The sequence below is a fragment of the Mytilus californianus genome, unplaced genomic scaffold (genome assembly GCF_021869535.1).
Source record: "Mytilus californianus isolate M0D057914Y unplaced genomic scaffold, xbMytCali1.0.p SCAF_2, whole genome shotgun sequence".
Taxonomy (NCBI): Eukaryota; Metazoa; Mollusca; class Bivalvia; order Mytilida; family Mytilidae; genus Mytilus; species Mytilus californianus.
Genome location: NW_026262668.1, coordinates 39,981,999 through 39,998,770, shown reverse-complemented (window position 1 = coordinate 39,998,770; position 16,772 = coordinate 39,981,999). Strand labels below are relative to the sequence as shown.

The 16,772-nt window shown below is 33.5% G+C and overlaps 1 protein-coding gene and 1 long non-coding RNA gene across 2 annotated transcripts in view; one reads left to right on the top strand and one right to left on the bottom strand.

Moving 5' to 3' along the window:
- Positions 1-16,772, bottom strand: part of LOC127727922 (glutamate decarboxylase 1-like) — a 50,331-nt gene that overhangs the window by 23,641 nt on the left and 9,918 nt on the right. The gene's annotated exons all lie outside the window — the stretch shown is intronic.
- On the top strand, positions 739-3,279 carry LOC127727958 (uncharacterized). The gene is made up of 3 exons (XR_007993940.1): positions 739-929; positions 2,533-2,604; positions 3,146-3,279. It is a non-coding gene; the product is annotated as an uncharacterized LOC127727958 (long non-coding RNA).

Genomic DNA, 16,772 nt, shown 5'->3' with positions numbered 1-16,772 from the left:
ATTATTGATTTTTCATTACATTTGTAACATGTGGTTTCTGTGAACATATAAACAACACACAATTAGCAGGCATGACGTAAAAACGACGAATCAAATAATTCAGCTTTAAATATAACTAATATAGGACAATAGTGCTGATTAAAAATTACACCATTCCAGGCCCTTTTGTTTTCCACATAATTAATATTACCAATAATTAAAAAGTACCAGGTCGAATCAATGTGCATGTTGTTTGCGGTTGTAGTTAGAAAACCAGGACGTTTTTAAACAGAAAGATTTTGAAAGCAGAGAAAACTGTGCACCTTATAATCACCACGACTTTATCAGATGACAATACGAATACTTAAACTCCAGGCTAAAATAAGGCGTAGGTACTTCAATTCAGTTACGGGCCCGCGATGTCACGGGTGTGTTCTAGTATTTATGTATAATTTCTATTTATAGATTGTGCTCTTAAACATTGTGTTGACTATTTGGACATTTATAATATTAATCTTGTGTTACCTATGTCTTAACACATCATCACATGATTACCATTATATCTCTTGAAAATATAATAGAAAACCTTATTAGCCTTCATTTTGTTAAAATATAAATTATAAAAAAAATTTAAAGAAAGAAAAAAAAAATTTTTTTTTTAGTTATTGCCCTTTGACCATTGACAGATGTGCAACGCGGGGGGGCATTGGAACTCTTGTAAACGTTACATAAAATTTCGTATGAGGACATACACCAAACTCCCCGGCAGTTCCAGCTCCGATCCGCATACTACTCTACACTAATCACTGCCTTCGGCTTTTTTCGTAATCCGATCTTCAAGCTGTTTGACCCGGATTGACCTTTCGTTGCTACTGAAGCAAATATGGCTGCACATTGATGAAAGGATATATTTTACCAACTACCAGTAAATGTGGACAAACACAAATAAAGTAAGTAAAACAAACTCAATCCAAATAATATTACAAAATCAAAGTTTTTGATATTTCTGTATCGCCACGTCATGGAAACCATTTCTGGCTTGAAAACTCGACCAACTTTGCAAAATAATCTTCGTCACTGGAGAAACATAAAATCATTTCTGCAGTTTGAAAGAAAGTTGGGGCTTGAACTGTTGATAATAATTATTCATCCCTTTAATATACTGGCACCCAATAATCAGCAAATAAAAGTCGTTTGAAGACCACTCACAGTATTCACAATTTATCAACTTTTCAGGCTCAAGCCAGACGCCTAATTTTATCAAACTGGTGTAAAAATATCAGATACATATACAAAATAGAAAAAAATGTTGTCAGGCCTGTCAAATTTTCCAGAGAAGCTGCTCCTTATGGAATTAAAGATATTTTTTAAAAGACAAAATTGGACTCCAGGGGTTTTTGGATTTTTTTATATAAAGGGAAAGAGTTTCCAAATAATGTCAAATCGACACAAGGCCTCAAACAGGTTATTTTAGCAAAATTGACTAAGTTGAGTTAGGGTTTCCAACTAGTATTAAGAATCCTTTTACATACCAATCAGTGAATCTGAACTTCTCAAAAACTCATTTCAGGTGTAATTTCATTGATTATAAAGAAATAAAGCATTTGAAAAATAATATATGTAACACATACATTGTATACTAAAATTGTTATTTACAATGGTCTGGATGGGAGCTATTTTATTTCTGTTTTACAATTTATTACTTTTTTCAAGAATATTTTTTTTGTTCTTCCCCTTTTTTTACCCATTAATGTACATGTATTATCCAGTAAATTTATAACTATACAATTATAAATGTCCACCCATCCCCCCCCCCCCCCTAAAAAAAGGTACAATCTTTATGTTTTTGAGCCCTTTATAAGTTTCTATCTTTAACAAACAAGTTCTGGATAATAGGAAAGAGCTTGAACCAATATCTAAATACTCATGTTGTATTTAATATTTTGTACTGCCCTGAAGCAAAATTCTAGCACAAAAAAAACTAGACCATTTTTGTTTGTTTGTTATCATGTACTCAATTTTATGTCGTTTTAGAATTTAGATGTAGAATGTATAAACCCATCTACATGTATATAAGCCTGATTATACTGATAAGGTATTGCTAAAATAAAATCTTAAATCAAGTTAACGTTCTAATAGCATTTTAATGATTTTTTATGCAGCATTAAGCAATTTACTCAAATTGAAATAAAAAATGGTGCATACAGTATCTGATTTTAAAGACTGTTCCTTACCTTTTAAAATTTATGTTTGTGTAACTTTTAAGTTCCATACATGTAGTTCATATGCATATACACGTAGACAGTTCTTATTACTTCCAACTTCTCTCATAATGAATAGAGAAATATTTTACATGCATATCACTAAAATGTTCACTATACAGGACCCTGAAGATACTATACTTTCAACAATATCATATCTATATATTAAGTTACAAAAACATTTACTGAACCAAAATGAGTGAATTTATTCCTAAAAAAAAATACATGCACTTTTGACTTTAATTCCAGGATGACAATAATCAATTCTAATGTTTTTCTTTTTATCTTACAGACGGTGACACAATAGATAACAGCACAGTGCTCAGATTGAATCAGAATGAATAAAACAAAAAGTTTTTATTAGGTATTGGTTTATTTTTATAAATTTTTTATTTGCATGGATTAATTACTTTGCCAAATTATAAAAAAATACTATTTAATCATCTCATCTCACTGTCACATGGAATTAAAATGATTACTTTCATTGTTCTTAAAAAAATGTTTGTAAATAAGGTGGCTTCTCATTTTGAATAGTTCAATATGTAATATTAATGCTTAATAATAATGTTTAATCTGTAAAAAATGAAAACTGAGTTTGATGAGAAGCCATATTTTTTAACCAAGCAATTAACAATGACAATTTTTTTTATATTTACAAATGTATGTGACACTTATATCAAACACTCAATATCTTTTTATTAATTATGATAGTAAGATATTACAGATCGATGCATGTGGAAGAATTATAAAAAAGAATGCATTCAGTTATTCATTGTCAATTATACTCCCCTCCCCCCTATTTTTCAAACTTTTTATATGTTAAATAATACAGGTCCTTGCATTTCAACACAAAGTTGACTTTATTTTTAGTTATACTCATTTTATTACTTCATTATTACTTTCAGCTTCATCAACCAGAAGAACTTCGCACACAATTATTGATTTAGTTTCCTTGAAGATTTTAACAGTAATTGTTAAAACTTGAAATCAGACAGAATGAAACTTTGAGAAAATTTACATACATGTATATATACAGTGTACATGTAGCTTCAATTTGAATCAATTGATTGGTACACCCTAAGTATATTTTCTATGAAAGTTATAAATCGGTTTGTTTACAAAATTAAGTTTTTACTAGGTATATTTATGTGAATACAGGACCAAATTATATATTAAAACAAATACATGTACTCACAAACGTTTTTCTAAACACTACTTATAGTAATTATGGTGATATTAATTATATGACCAGATTGTGAGATACAACTACATGGTTTATGCTATAAACTGTACGTGAATATACGATGATGTATGATTGCCAATTATATGAGACAACTCTTCCAACAAGAGACCAAATGACAGAAATTTTAAACAACTATAGCCAATAGTAGGTCACCGTATGGCCTTAAACAATGAGCAAAGCCCATACCGCACAGAGAGCTATAAAAGACCCAGAAATGACAAATGTAGAACAATTCAAACGAGAAAACTAACGGCCTAATTTATGTGCAAAATAATCGAAGAAAAACAAATATGTATCACACAAAACGACAACCACTGAATTACAGGCTTCTGACTTGGGACAGGCACATACATACAGAATGTGGCGGGTTAAACATATTTGCTGGCGCCCAACCCTCCCCTAACCTGGGACAGTGGTGTAACAGTACAGCATAAGAACAAACTATAAAAATCAGTCGAAAAAGTCTTAACTCTTCAGATGGATAGTATCATACAAATAGAAATACATTTAACAAAAACACAGAGTGGACATGGCCGGGTACTTGTACATCCATACAACAAAAAGACACTCAGTACAGATCTGAGAGTATTTACTCTAAGCAAACTCAAGCTTAATATGTGAGAAATTACCCTAAATCTGATAGGTTCCACAACTTTTGAACGACAGACTCCAAAAACAAAATCAAAAGGGAACTAAATCCAAATGTTGTGTTAAAATTTCATGAGAAATTGTTCAAAGCAAAGGAGAAGGGGCATTATTGAAGGCCTGTTTTTGGTCCAAGAAAAATAATTGTTGACAACTATTCCAAAAAGGCACATGATGTTTGGAAATGCATAGATATAAGAAATATGAATAATAAACATAAGATTTTTAGCTCACCTGGCCCAAAGGGCCAAGTGAGCTTTTCTCATCACTTGGCGTCCGGCGTCCGTCGTCGTCGTTAACTTTTTACATTTTGAACTTCTTCTAGAGAACCACTGAATGGAATGAATCCAAACATGGCATGAATGTTTCTTATGAGGTGCTGACCAAGTGTTGTTACTTTGTAGCCGATCCATCATCCAAGATGGCCGCCAGCGGGGGACTTAGTTTAACATAGGGCCCTATGGGAAATACATACAAATGTCTTCCTTTAGAGAACCAATGAATGAAATGAAACCAAACATAGCATGAATGGTCCTTATGAGGTGCTGACCAAGTGTTGTTACTTTGCAGCCAATCCATCATCCAAAATGGCCGCCAGCGGGGGACTTAGTTTAACATAGGACCCTATGGGAAATACATACAAATGTCTTCTCTTAGAGAACCACTGAATGGAATTAAACAAAACATGGCATGAATGTTCAATATGAAGTGCTGACCAAGTGTTGTTACTTTGCAGTCGGTCCATCATCCAAGATGGCCGCCAGCGTGGGACTTAGTTTAACATAGGACCCTATGGGAAATACATACAAATGTCTTCTTTTAGAAAACCACTGAATGGAATGAAACGAAACATGGCATGAATGTTCCTTATGAGGTGCTGACCAAGTGTTTTTACTTTGCAGCCAATCCATCATCCAAAATGGCCGCCAGCGGGGGACTTAGTTTAATATAGGACCCTATGGAAAATACATACAAATGTCTTCTTTTAGAGTACCACTGAATGGAATGAAACCAAACATGGCATGAATATTCCTTATGAGGTGCTGACCAAGTGTTGCTACTTAGTTGCCGATTTACTGTTCAAGATGGCCACCAGGATATTTTATTAAATAACGGGACCAATGTTAAACCAAATTTGGCTTCAATCATTATTTGGGTATCTGTTATGATTTTTATCTATCTTTACATGATTTCTAAAACCAAAGTAGAGTCAGGTGAGAAACACAGGCTTTTGAGAGCCTCTAGTTATCTGATGATGTCACAATTACGTCATTGTATATAAAGTTGTCATGAAAACGAGGACAAATGTAGAATTTATGCAGTTTTCCATTGTTATTTCCATTATTGAAACATCAAGCGCAGTCAATAAACAACAAAATAATTTAAGAAAACCTTTGTTATAACTATTGACATACATGACATAATCTCACTAAATATAAAATTGTTTCTTGGATGAGCACATACTTTGCCAATCTTAAATGTACTTAAAAATTTTACGAAAAACAAGGAAATCAAGAAATTTTACAAAATATACAAATTTCGTCAAAGTTCGTTGCTATTATACTAGTTAAATGTTAAAACTAGAGGCTCTCAAGAGCCTGTGTTGCTCACCTGTATCTACTGTGGTTTTGGAAATCATGTAAAATAAGGTTTAAATCATATTAAATAGTATGAGATATCCTAATAATGATTGAGGCCAAGTTTGGATTAATTTGGTCCAGTAGTTAAATTAAAAGCAGGTCATCCCACTAGTAACTAGACTTACAATAGTTACTGAAGACCCCTTATTATTTAAATTAGTTTTCAATTGTGACCATTTAAAATTGTTTTTTTTACAATTTTCCCTTAGACTTGTATAGTAAATCCCTATGTTCTATTTTTAGCCATGGCGGCCATGTTGGTTGGATGGCAGGGTCATCGGATATATTTTTCAATCAAGATACCCTTTTCAAAATTGTGGCTAAGTTTAATTCTATTTGGCTCAGTAGATTAAGTGTAGAAGATTTTTGTAAAAGATTGCAAAAATTTACGAAAAAAATTGTTAAATATTGACTATAAATGGCAATAACTCCTTAAGGGGTCAATTGAAAATTTTGGTCATGTTGACTTATTTGTAGATCTTACTTTGCTGAACATTATTGCTGTTTACAGTTTATATCTATCTATAATAATATTCAAGATAATAACCAAAAACTGCAAAATTTCCTTAAAATTACCAATTCAGGGGCAGCAACCCAACAACAGGTTGTCTGATTCGACTAAAAATTTCAGGGCAGATATATCTTAACCTGATGAACATTTTTATCCTTGTCAGATTTGCTCTAAATGCTTTAGTTTGAGAGATATGAGCCAAAAACTGCATTTTACCCCTATGTTCTATTTTTAGCCATGTCGGCCATGTTGGTTGGCAGGCGGGGTCATCAGATACATTTTTTAAACTAGATGCCCTTATGATGATTGTGGCCAAGTTTGGCCCAGTAGTTTCAGAGGAGAAGATTTTTGTAAACGTTAACGACGACGGACGCCAAGTGATGAGAAAAGCTCACTTTGCCCTGTGGGCCAGGTGAGCTAAAAAAGCCAATATTTTCTGAATACCTTGTACCTTAGTCTAGTTTGGACAAATTTTAAAATATTTAGGGTAACTTTTTAATTTGAAGTAATATTTGGGCCAAATAAGAACCTTTTAACCCCTACTCCTTTGAGATATTGAACAAAGTGTTGACATTTGAATGGATGGATGGGAAAACAATGGCATACCATATAACATCCCTTACCTACATCAAAACCAGAAGTTACAAAGTAAAAAAAAATGTGTTATTATATTTTCAGATCACAATGATGTCAACCTGATCATTGGAAGATTATCAAGTTACATGAGAATCATTGAAAGCCTGTAGATTATATACACAAATGGAATACTAGAAGACTCACTTTTTCAAAAAACTTTCAGACAAGAAAGTGACTAATGCACTCTCAAACAAGGATCATTCATGTTTGAATGAGTGAATTTGAGTGCATACCAGTTGCGCATGAAACTTTGTGTGCATTTTTTAATATTAATTTCCATTTTATTAATTGTTTAGAAAAAAATGTATGTCTTCATAATTTTATCATGAACATACTGTTGTTAATAATTAAAAAAGAAATAAAGAATAATTTTTTCTCAGTTTTTGCCAAGTAGTATGAAAATAAAACTCTAATTTAACTTTTTTCCAAAGATTTAAGCATATGAATACAAAGAAATGTGGGGTATAGGTCCATTGGACAAGCATTCCAACTGTAACAGCCGCTATGTTCCGTCAGTTACTTTGTTCCGGCGGAACTTTTCAACCAGTTATTTTGTTCCGATGGAACTTTCCAACTAGTTGTTTTATTCCGAGTGCAGTCGAAAAGTTCCGGAAAAAAGTAGATAGTTGAAAATTCCTGGAACAATGTATCTAGTTGAATAGTTCTGGCAGACGGAACAACTAGTTACATCGTTCCGAATATACCATATTTCGTCCTTTTTGTAGAAAGAGGAGGAAGAATGAGTATCAGTATATATAAGAGCAAATCATTAATTTACAAGAATACCCAACGCACTAAAAGGGTTTTCTTTGGGGACAAATATGCAAAATTTAAGTTGTATTTCATAGCTCACATAAAACGGAATAAGTTGCATTATCATGCAAATTAAGTATTCATAGTACCCTCAAGAGAGGGAAGAATACCCCCCTCCTCATGTGGTTCTTTGCATCAATTGTCCAAATGGAACTTTGTGACTGGTTGATAAGTTCCGTTGGAACTTTTGGGCTAGTTTGTTAGTTCCGGTTTTGACTTATTTGCCAAAGAGGAACTTTGTGGCTAGTTGATAAGTTCCTTTTGACTTTTGTAATCAGTATCTTGGTTTCCCTTTGAAAGGTTCAAATATAATATGTTGCGCTTTTACTTTGCATCAATTCTCCAAATGGAACTTTCTGCCTGGTTGATAAGTTTCGTTGGAACTTTTGGGCTAGTTGGTTAGTTCCGGTTTTGACTAATTTCCAAAAAGGAACTTTCTAACTAGTTGATATGATCCGTTGGAACATTTCAACTAGTCATTTTGTTCCGGTGGAACTTTTAAACCAGAGGAAGAACAAAGTAACTAGTTAATAAGTTCCTTCGGAACTTTTCGGCTAGTTAGTTCTTTCCGCCCGGAACTTTCCAACGTCGGATCAAAAGAGCATTTACACAAACAGGGTTAACTGGATCTCAAAGTGGGTACATCATGTTCGCTTTTGATTAAATGGTAGATTTTATGCATAAGATTACCTTTATTACTACAATGACAATTATTTTATGTCCTGAATAAGATGTTAAAATCAATATGGCATATTTATCCAGATGTGAAATTCAGGCTCTGTGTAGCTTCCAGTTTTTGTATGCTTACTGAATAAAATTAAGAGATGTGTTAGTTGCTAGTGAGACAATAATTTAGCAGTGACAAACATGCAATTGGACCAGAGTCCTTTTCAACTTGAGATAGTAGGAATTGATTTACAGTACATATATTCATCACTGGTTTAATGCACACAACTACAATAACAATTATTGTTAATGCCAAGAGTATCAGGACATAATTTGGGTGTAACAGCTACCAAGGTATCTGTTAGCTTATAACCCAGTCCCCAATCGTGTATATTAAATAATTGATATTGGTTAATGTGCAGTAAAAGTAAAGAGCATATGTAAGAGAGAAGGGGTCAAGATAATTTTTTTGATGAGCATAAATAAAAATAGAATAATAAAAATTAATGCAGCAAGGTTCAGAACTTGAAAGAACTGGATATCATTGAGATGGGAGCCAGCTCTGTGGGCCCCGCTGTGAATAATGTGTGGTAAAAAAATTTGTATCTTTACTATAGGACATAAGGTTTTCAACTGAAATCAAAATTTTTGACCTTGACCTTTGACCTAGGAAGTTGTACATACATTACAACACACCCTCTGGTGTTGGTTAATAAACATGTCAAGTATAAACTTTGAAATCATAACGGTTCTCAAGATATAGAGTGGACACGATCTTTACCATAGGACATGGGGTTGTCAACTAAGACCAAAGTTTTTGACCTTGACCTTTGACCTAGGAAGTTGTACAAACATTATGACACACCCTCTGGTGTTGGTTTATATACATGTCAAGTATAAAGTATGAAATAATAAGAGTTCTCTTCATATAGAGCGGACACAATTCGTTACGGACGGACAGACTGATCACTATAGGGCGACCGCCATTGGTGGGGCCCTAATTATTTCATAGGTGTCTAGGTAAAATGCTTGAACAAGAATAGGCTTCATAATTATTGGGACTGTCACCAAAAAGGGGGGCAGGTTTGTTTTCTCTCTCAGAAGTAACATAAATTTAAACTGCATTTATCATTTTTCTATACAACTGCTAGGATTTTGTGGCTGTATAATGGTATGGTGAACATCGACAGATGTCATCACCAGAAGACATTTAGTTTCCAGACAATTACTAAAGTATAAGTGAACGGCTCTGTATGAAGTATAAGTGAACGGCTCTGTATGAAGTATAAGTGAACGGCTCTGTATGAAATAATACCACAAGGTTCCATACCACAAAATGAAGGTTGGGATAGACTTTGGGGGTTATGGTCTTATCTACTAGTACATTTGTATTTAGGAATTAGGTGATGAAAACAATACTTTTCTAATACCTTTTATAAACATGATCAATTGCTTATTTCTTGACCAATTTCAATAGGGTCAGTCTTGAAATTGAATAATTAGTGTTCTATAAATTTCTGAATCTAACTGTATTTAGATTTTGGATATTGAGACCATTTTAGAAATTGGTCCACATTGAGGTCCAAAGGGTCCCAAATTATAATATCTTGGATTGATTTCATCAAACATGTCAAAAATTGAATAATTGGGGTTCTGATATGCCGAATCTTAATGTGTATGAATTTAGATTTTGGGCCCCATACGCATTATCAAATTGGCCCACATTGAAGTGTTAAGGGTCCAAAACTAAACTTAGTTGGTTTTCATCAAAAATTAAATTCTTCTGGTTCTTTGATATGCTGAATCTCACCATGTATTTATATTTTAGATATTAGACCATATAACATGTACATATTAGAGAAATATCCAGTTTCAAAATTTAAAGGTCTTAGGCCACATTCATTGTATGTCAGAAACCAATGCTGCGTCAAATATATAATCACAATCCAATTTGAGAGAGCATGCAGTGTATCAAGCTTGAATGTTGTGTCCATACTTGTTCAGGGTTCCACCTCGGGGGTCGTATCAAGCTGTGCCCAACAGAGCATTTTATTTTAGACATGTTAGAAGGAACAAACTTTGAACAATTCACTTTTGAAAACAATTTATAGATAATGCTTATTTCATGGATTTTCTTGTTGTATAACACCTGTGTCATGATTGATGAAATGAAAGACCGACCATATTCATACTTGATGATGTCATGAAAAAGTTCAAGCCTGCAATAACTCTTGGATGTGTGGACATTCACAAATAAAATAAAATTGAATAAACTTTATTGTAATTGTAGGTACGCAAAACTGGAACTAATGCGAAAATTTGTCATTTTGTAAGGTCTTGACATGACAAAATGACTAAAATTACTAAAATAGTTTTGCTCATTGTAGACTGCTGCACATGCAGTTACCTATAGTTGCTTAAATCAATATCATTTGAACTTTGGTGGATAGTCACATTAGCAGTCATACCTCAACTCCTTATTTTAGTCATATATTTCAGCACATAATGTGTTAAGAGGTTCTGTTCCAATCATTGTGTAAAAATCAAATTGAAATGGCTAATAAATTATGTGATTAATGAAAGTGCATTACATCACAAGTTAGTGAACATATTGAAGGGAAGGTTAACATTGCCATTTGGTAGTGTGAAGTTGAAAGACTGCATATTGGTCTCTATGTGTATCACTATATGTCCATGATGCATACTAAGTTTATATATGTAAAAATGTAGGGTTGCAGTCTAACTGACAACATCTTTAATTCATACTGAAAATTCATACTGAAATGTCTTGTCATAGTGAAAGTACAAAAGAGTGAAAAGGGAACATATTTATATTATTTACAAAAACTTTTCCCCCAGAACCATACTTCTATCTGGTATTGTATTCATGGACATCATTAATCTCCTTTATTTATTGAAAATAAGAGGACTGTACGTCCCTCTTAAAAAAGGTTATTTCAAATGTAAGGAATTCCCTAACCCCCTTTTAAGTTAAAACGCTAATTTTTTTTTTCTTTTCTAACACAGGCACAGGAAAATAACCCATTTGTCTGAAGGACAATCCATCAAGAGAAAAATGATCCCTGGTTTTCTCATTCTGATCAAGGTAAACACAGGTCTGGGCTGCTTTTTTTGGAATGTCAAAAAATCATATAGCGTCAATTTACTGGAGTAATGTAATAATGGCAGTGGCGGATCCAGAACATTTTAAAAGGGGGCACTGACTGACCTAAAAGGGAGGGGGGCTTGCTCCAGTCATGCTTCAGTGATTCCCTACATAATAAACAAAAAATTGTCCGAGGGGCTGGATTCGCCTATGAATGGGTTAAAGATTTCCATGTATGTTCATAATGTTGTGTGAGAAAAGGAAAGGCTTCTACTAAAAAGTTGTAATGACCGCCTTCAACACGTTGAAGTTTTAATATGTCAATAAGATTTCTCCGATGACAACCGCAAAATCAAATTTAAATCATTTGTTCCTTGTCAAGTAAATGTTGCAGCGTTTGGGCTTTTTTTTTCCTTTGGACTTACGCCTAACATACATTTAATCTATATCTGATTCACAATCATTCACTTTTCCCTCCATGTTTACTTTCGAAAGGGTTGGGGAGGATAACGTAGATAAGGGTACACACATGAAAAAAAAATCCTGTCGTTGTGCGTAAATTTAATGCTCATTTTTAATATCTAGGAAAAGTTGTTTAAATTTTAGAAAGACATTATAAAATTGACGTTTTTCAAGCCGGTAACTAATGGTTCTGAGAATTTTTTTTTGCGTAGATATTCGTTCCAAATTTTGGAACGAATTTCGAAAGCCGGTGGCAGTGATTGATGGAGTAAAGGAAAAAAGTTCCGGAACGGAAACGATCACTGTACGGAGTTTGGACATACACTTGCTATACTGAATTTATGAATTGAATGCTTTTTAGCATTGTATATGAAATTTATGTAATTTAAAGATTTAAGCTATAGCGAGTGATTTAATCATAAACGTCAAAAAGAAGATGGGACATTATGTATATTTTACCATTTAAAATCTATGAATCAAAAACATGAAATTTTTATAAAGTACTTTTTTCTAGCGTATGCTTTCCATTGATGCACTGTATATCACATTTTCTAATAAATAATTTGTATGCAAAAATTCTTATGATCAAAACAACCTCATTATATATTCAATATATAATGTATGTGTAACAGCCAATAATCAGAATACAGTTATACACATGCCATATAGTCTTACGGTTTTCAATGGTTGCCATTATTGTATTTGAATAAGATTAACTCCTTTTCAAGTAGTTAATTTTACAAGAATGCTTTTTGGTTATCTTCATGTCGATTTAGTTTTTCATTTGTTTTATTATCTGATGTTTAAAATGACAAATTCACAGCCACTTAATACTCTGCGATCATATATTATTTTCAATGCTTTTGAATGCCATAAATATGGCAGGAACAGTAAAATATTTTAGCTTCCATAAGAATGCAAGCGTCTTTAAAAGTATCAGTCTGACCATTTAAAGAAAGAACATACATTTATCTTTATTTGGGACAGTTGATATAAAACTATAGACGTGAATATATGTTATGTACACTTAGAAGTCCAAATCCTCAAAATATCCATATATAAGTAAACAGAAAAGAACAGACACAATATTTATTCTAGAAGTCCAAAGAAGTCGTAAGATGTATACACACTTAAGACTCTTTCATCCAGCAATAATACAAAATATATTAAAACATTTGACTTTTCTACACTTTACACAAGTATTCCAATTCCAAACAAAAGTACAAATTGAAAGAGTTGGTCCTGCTTTGTTTTTTAAAAACAAATGTCCAACGTAGATAAAAGTATCTTGTCTTTGGGAGGAGTAAATCGTATTTTGTAAAACAATCCCACTCTGATTCAAACCAAAATTTCTCTGAAACTGACATTATAAAGAGGTATAATTTCTTGATTGGCAACACATTTGTTACGTTTTGAGGACGTGTTTTTCAACAAACAGTCGGCATTTCCATGGAAACTAACTGTGCCGCTCCTCTTGCCGACCTGTTCCCTTATTCCAATGAGGCTGACTCCATACAGGAGCTTCTTAAAAAGAATTAAAAGAAGCTAGCATTATCCTTAAACTTAATTTTCTGCTATATAGATGATGTCCTCTCACAAAATAATTCAATGTTTAGTGACTATATTGAACGCATCCATCCCATCAAATTTGAAATAAAGGATACAACAGATACACTTAAATCTGCCTCATATCTTGACATACATCTAGAAATTGACAATGAGGGTTAGTTGAGAACAAAACTTTACGACAAAAGAGATGATTTCAGCTTTCCAATTGTCAGCTTTCCATTTCTAGGTAGCAACATTCCAGCAGCGCCTGCATATGGAGTATATATCTACCAGTTGATACGATATTATAGGGCTTGCGTTTCCTATTATGAGTTCCTTGATAGAGGGTTGCTGCTCACAAGGAAGCTATCAAAATAAGAGTTCCAATTGGTGAAGTTGAAATCATCCCTTCGAAAATGTTACGGACGCCATCACGAGTTGGTTGACCGGTATGGTAAAGTCAAATGTTTTAATACATTTTGTATATGTTTCACAGATGACGACGGATATGTTCAAATCGTCGTAACCACAATCCAATCCTCTTTTTCCCGGAATGTGACCTACCGAATTAGACTTATCACCAGGTTTGTACTTACATGAGCAACACGACGGGTGCCACATCAGGATCTGATTACCATTCTGGAGCACCTGAGATCACCCCATTTTTGTTGGTGGTGTTCGTGTTGTTCAGTCTATGTACTGTTTTGTATACTGTATTTTGTCTCTTTCTTTTTTTTGTCATGGCTTTGGTATCTTTCGCCTCTCATTTACATGGTAGATTCTATATATATTAGTAAATTACTTCCAGTTGCAGGTCAAGGTTTTTGAAAAAGATGGGCAACGTTAGGAGCAGCAATTAAAAAAGTCTATGCATCAACCATATATTTAGCTTCAAGCCTGTTCTCCGATGCCCCCCCCCCCAGCGAAAAATAAATAAAAAGAATTAAAAAATAAATATAAAAATCCGTCTCTTGACATCATAAGTTAAAATCCGGTAAAAAAAAACCATGTAAGTTGAAAGTAAATCAATCATTTAAAAGTTTTTAAAAAAATGAGGAGATGTGGTATGATTGAACTGTTTTCAGGTGGTTCCTTAATTCAATATCCTCTAGATTCAATAGAATAATGTTTAATTGTCATGTCGAAGTATTTGTGAAGAAAAGGTACAATACTTTACCTAAGGGTCTTTATTTTTGCTGGCAACGACAGGATTTTTGAAGGAGTTATACGTTATTGTTTCAAGTGAAAGAGAAGCGAAAGATACCAAAGGAACATTCAAACTCACAAGTCGAAAATAAACCGACAACGCCATGGCTAAAAAAAGAAAAAGACAAAAAGGCAAACAACAACACACAACACACAAATCACAAATCACAACATGGATAACCAAAGACTGAGCAACACGAACCCCACCAAAAACTGGGGATGATCTCAGGTGCTCCGGAAGGGTAAGCAAATCCTGCTCTACACGTGGCATCCGTCATGTTGCTCATGTTAGTACAAACCCGGTTATAAGTCTTAATTCGGTAGGTCACACTCGAGGAAAAGTGGACGGGAATATAGTTACGACAATTGGAACATATCCGTCGTCATCTATGATACAGATATTCCATAACGGTCAACCAACTCGTGATGGTGTCCGTAAAATATAAGAAGGGATGATTTCAACTTCACCACTTGGAACTTTTGAATTAATAACTTCCTTGTGAGCAGCAACCCTACCAAGGAAATCAACGTAGGAAATACAAGCTCTTGAATATCATATCAACTGGGAGGTATATACTCCGTATGCAGGCGCTGCTGGAATGCTGCTTCATAGAAATGGAAAGTTGACAATTGGGAAGTTGAACTTATCTCTTTTGTCGTAAAGTTTAGTTTTCAACCGACTGTCTTTGTCAATTTCTAGATGTAAATCAAGATATGAGGCAGATTTAACTGTATCTGTTGTATCCTTTATCTCAAGTTCGATGGGATAGATGCATTCATCATAATCACCAAATTTTGAATTATTAAGTGAGAGAACATCATCTACATGTATATAGCGAAAAGTGAAGTTAAATGATACTGTGATACTGGTAACATCTTTTCCTTTTTCTTAAGAAGTTCCTGTATGAAGTCAGCCTTATATGGATAAAGAAACAAGTCGGCAAGAAGAGGAGCACAGTTTGTTCCCATGGTAATGCCGAATGTTTGTTGAAAAAAACATAAAAAATATGTTGTCAAACAAGAAATCAAACATCTTGATAAAGTCAGTTGCAGAGAATTTTTTGTTTGAATCATAGTGATTTATTTACAAAGTACGATTTATCTCTCCCAAAGACAAGATACTTGTATTTATGATGGTCATTCTTTTTTATGAAACAAAGCTTGACTAACTCTTTCAATTTAGAACCTGTATAAATTGATAGAAATAAATTCTCTGCTCTTTAGAATCTAAAATATGTCATAATAATGTACCGTATCAAATGCATATATCAGATGTCATTTTGTAAACTAACCTGTTACGCTTCGCATGCTATGCGGTGATAGAGACCTGCATCATGAATATAAGTTAAAAGACAAATTAAGACAAAATTCTATCCGTGAGATTTCATGAAGACAAGTTTATACTAACTTCATTACAACAAGTTTAAATTACATTTTCTGGAAGAGAACTAAGAACTGTTTGTATTGTAGTAAAAAAGTATAATTAAAATACCAAACTCCAACGCAAATTCAAAAAAGGGTAAGTCCATGAAACCTGACAAAATTAAACGCTATCAATCAACAAAATAAGTGAAAAACAATTTCCATATTCCTGACTTGGAACAGGGAATTTTCCGAAGAAAATGGTGGGTAATTAGAAATAATAAGATGTGGTATGAGTGCCAATGAGACAACTCTCCATTCAAGTCACAATGTGTAAAAAGTAAATAGGTCAAAGTACGGCCTTCAACACGGAGCCTTGGCTGACACCGAACATCAAGCTATAAAGGGCCCCAAAATGACTAGTGTAAAACAATTCAAAGAGGAAAACCAACGGTCTAATCTATATTAAAAAAAACGAGAAACGAGAAACACTTATGAACCACATCAACAAACGACAACCACTGAACAATAGGTTCCTGACTTAGGACAGGTGCAAAGAAATGCAGCGGGTTTAAACGTTTTAACAGGCGCCAACCTTCACTCTAACCTGAAAAAGTAGTGTAACATAACAACATAGAAAGACACACTATAAATGGCTTAACTCAATCAAAAAGACATATTATGAAAAACAAGT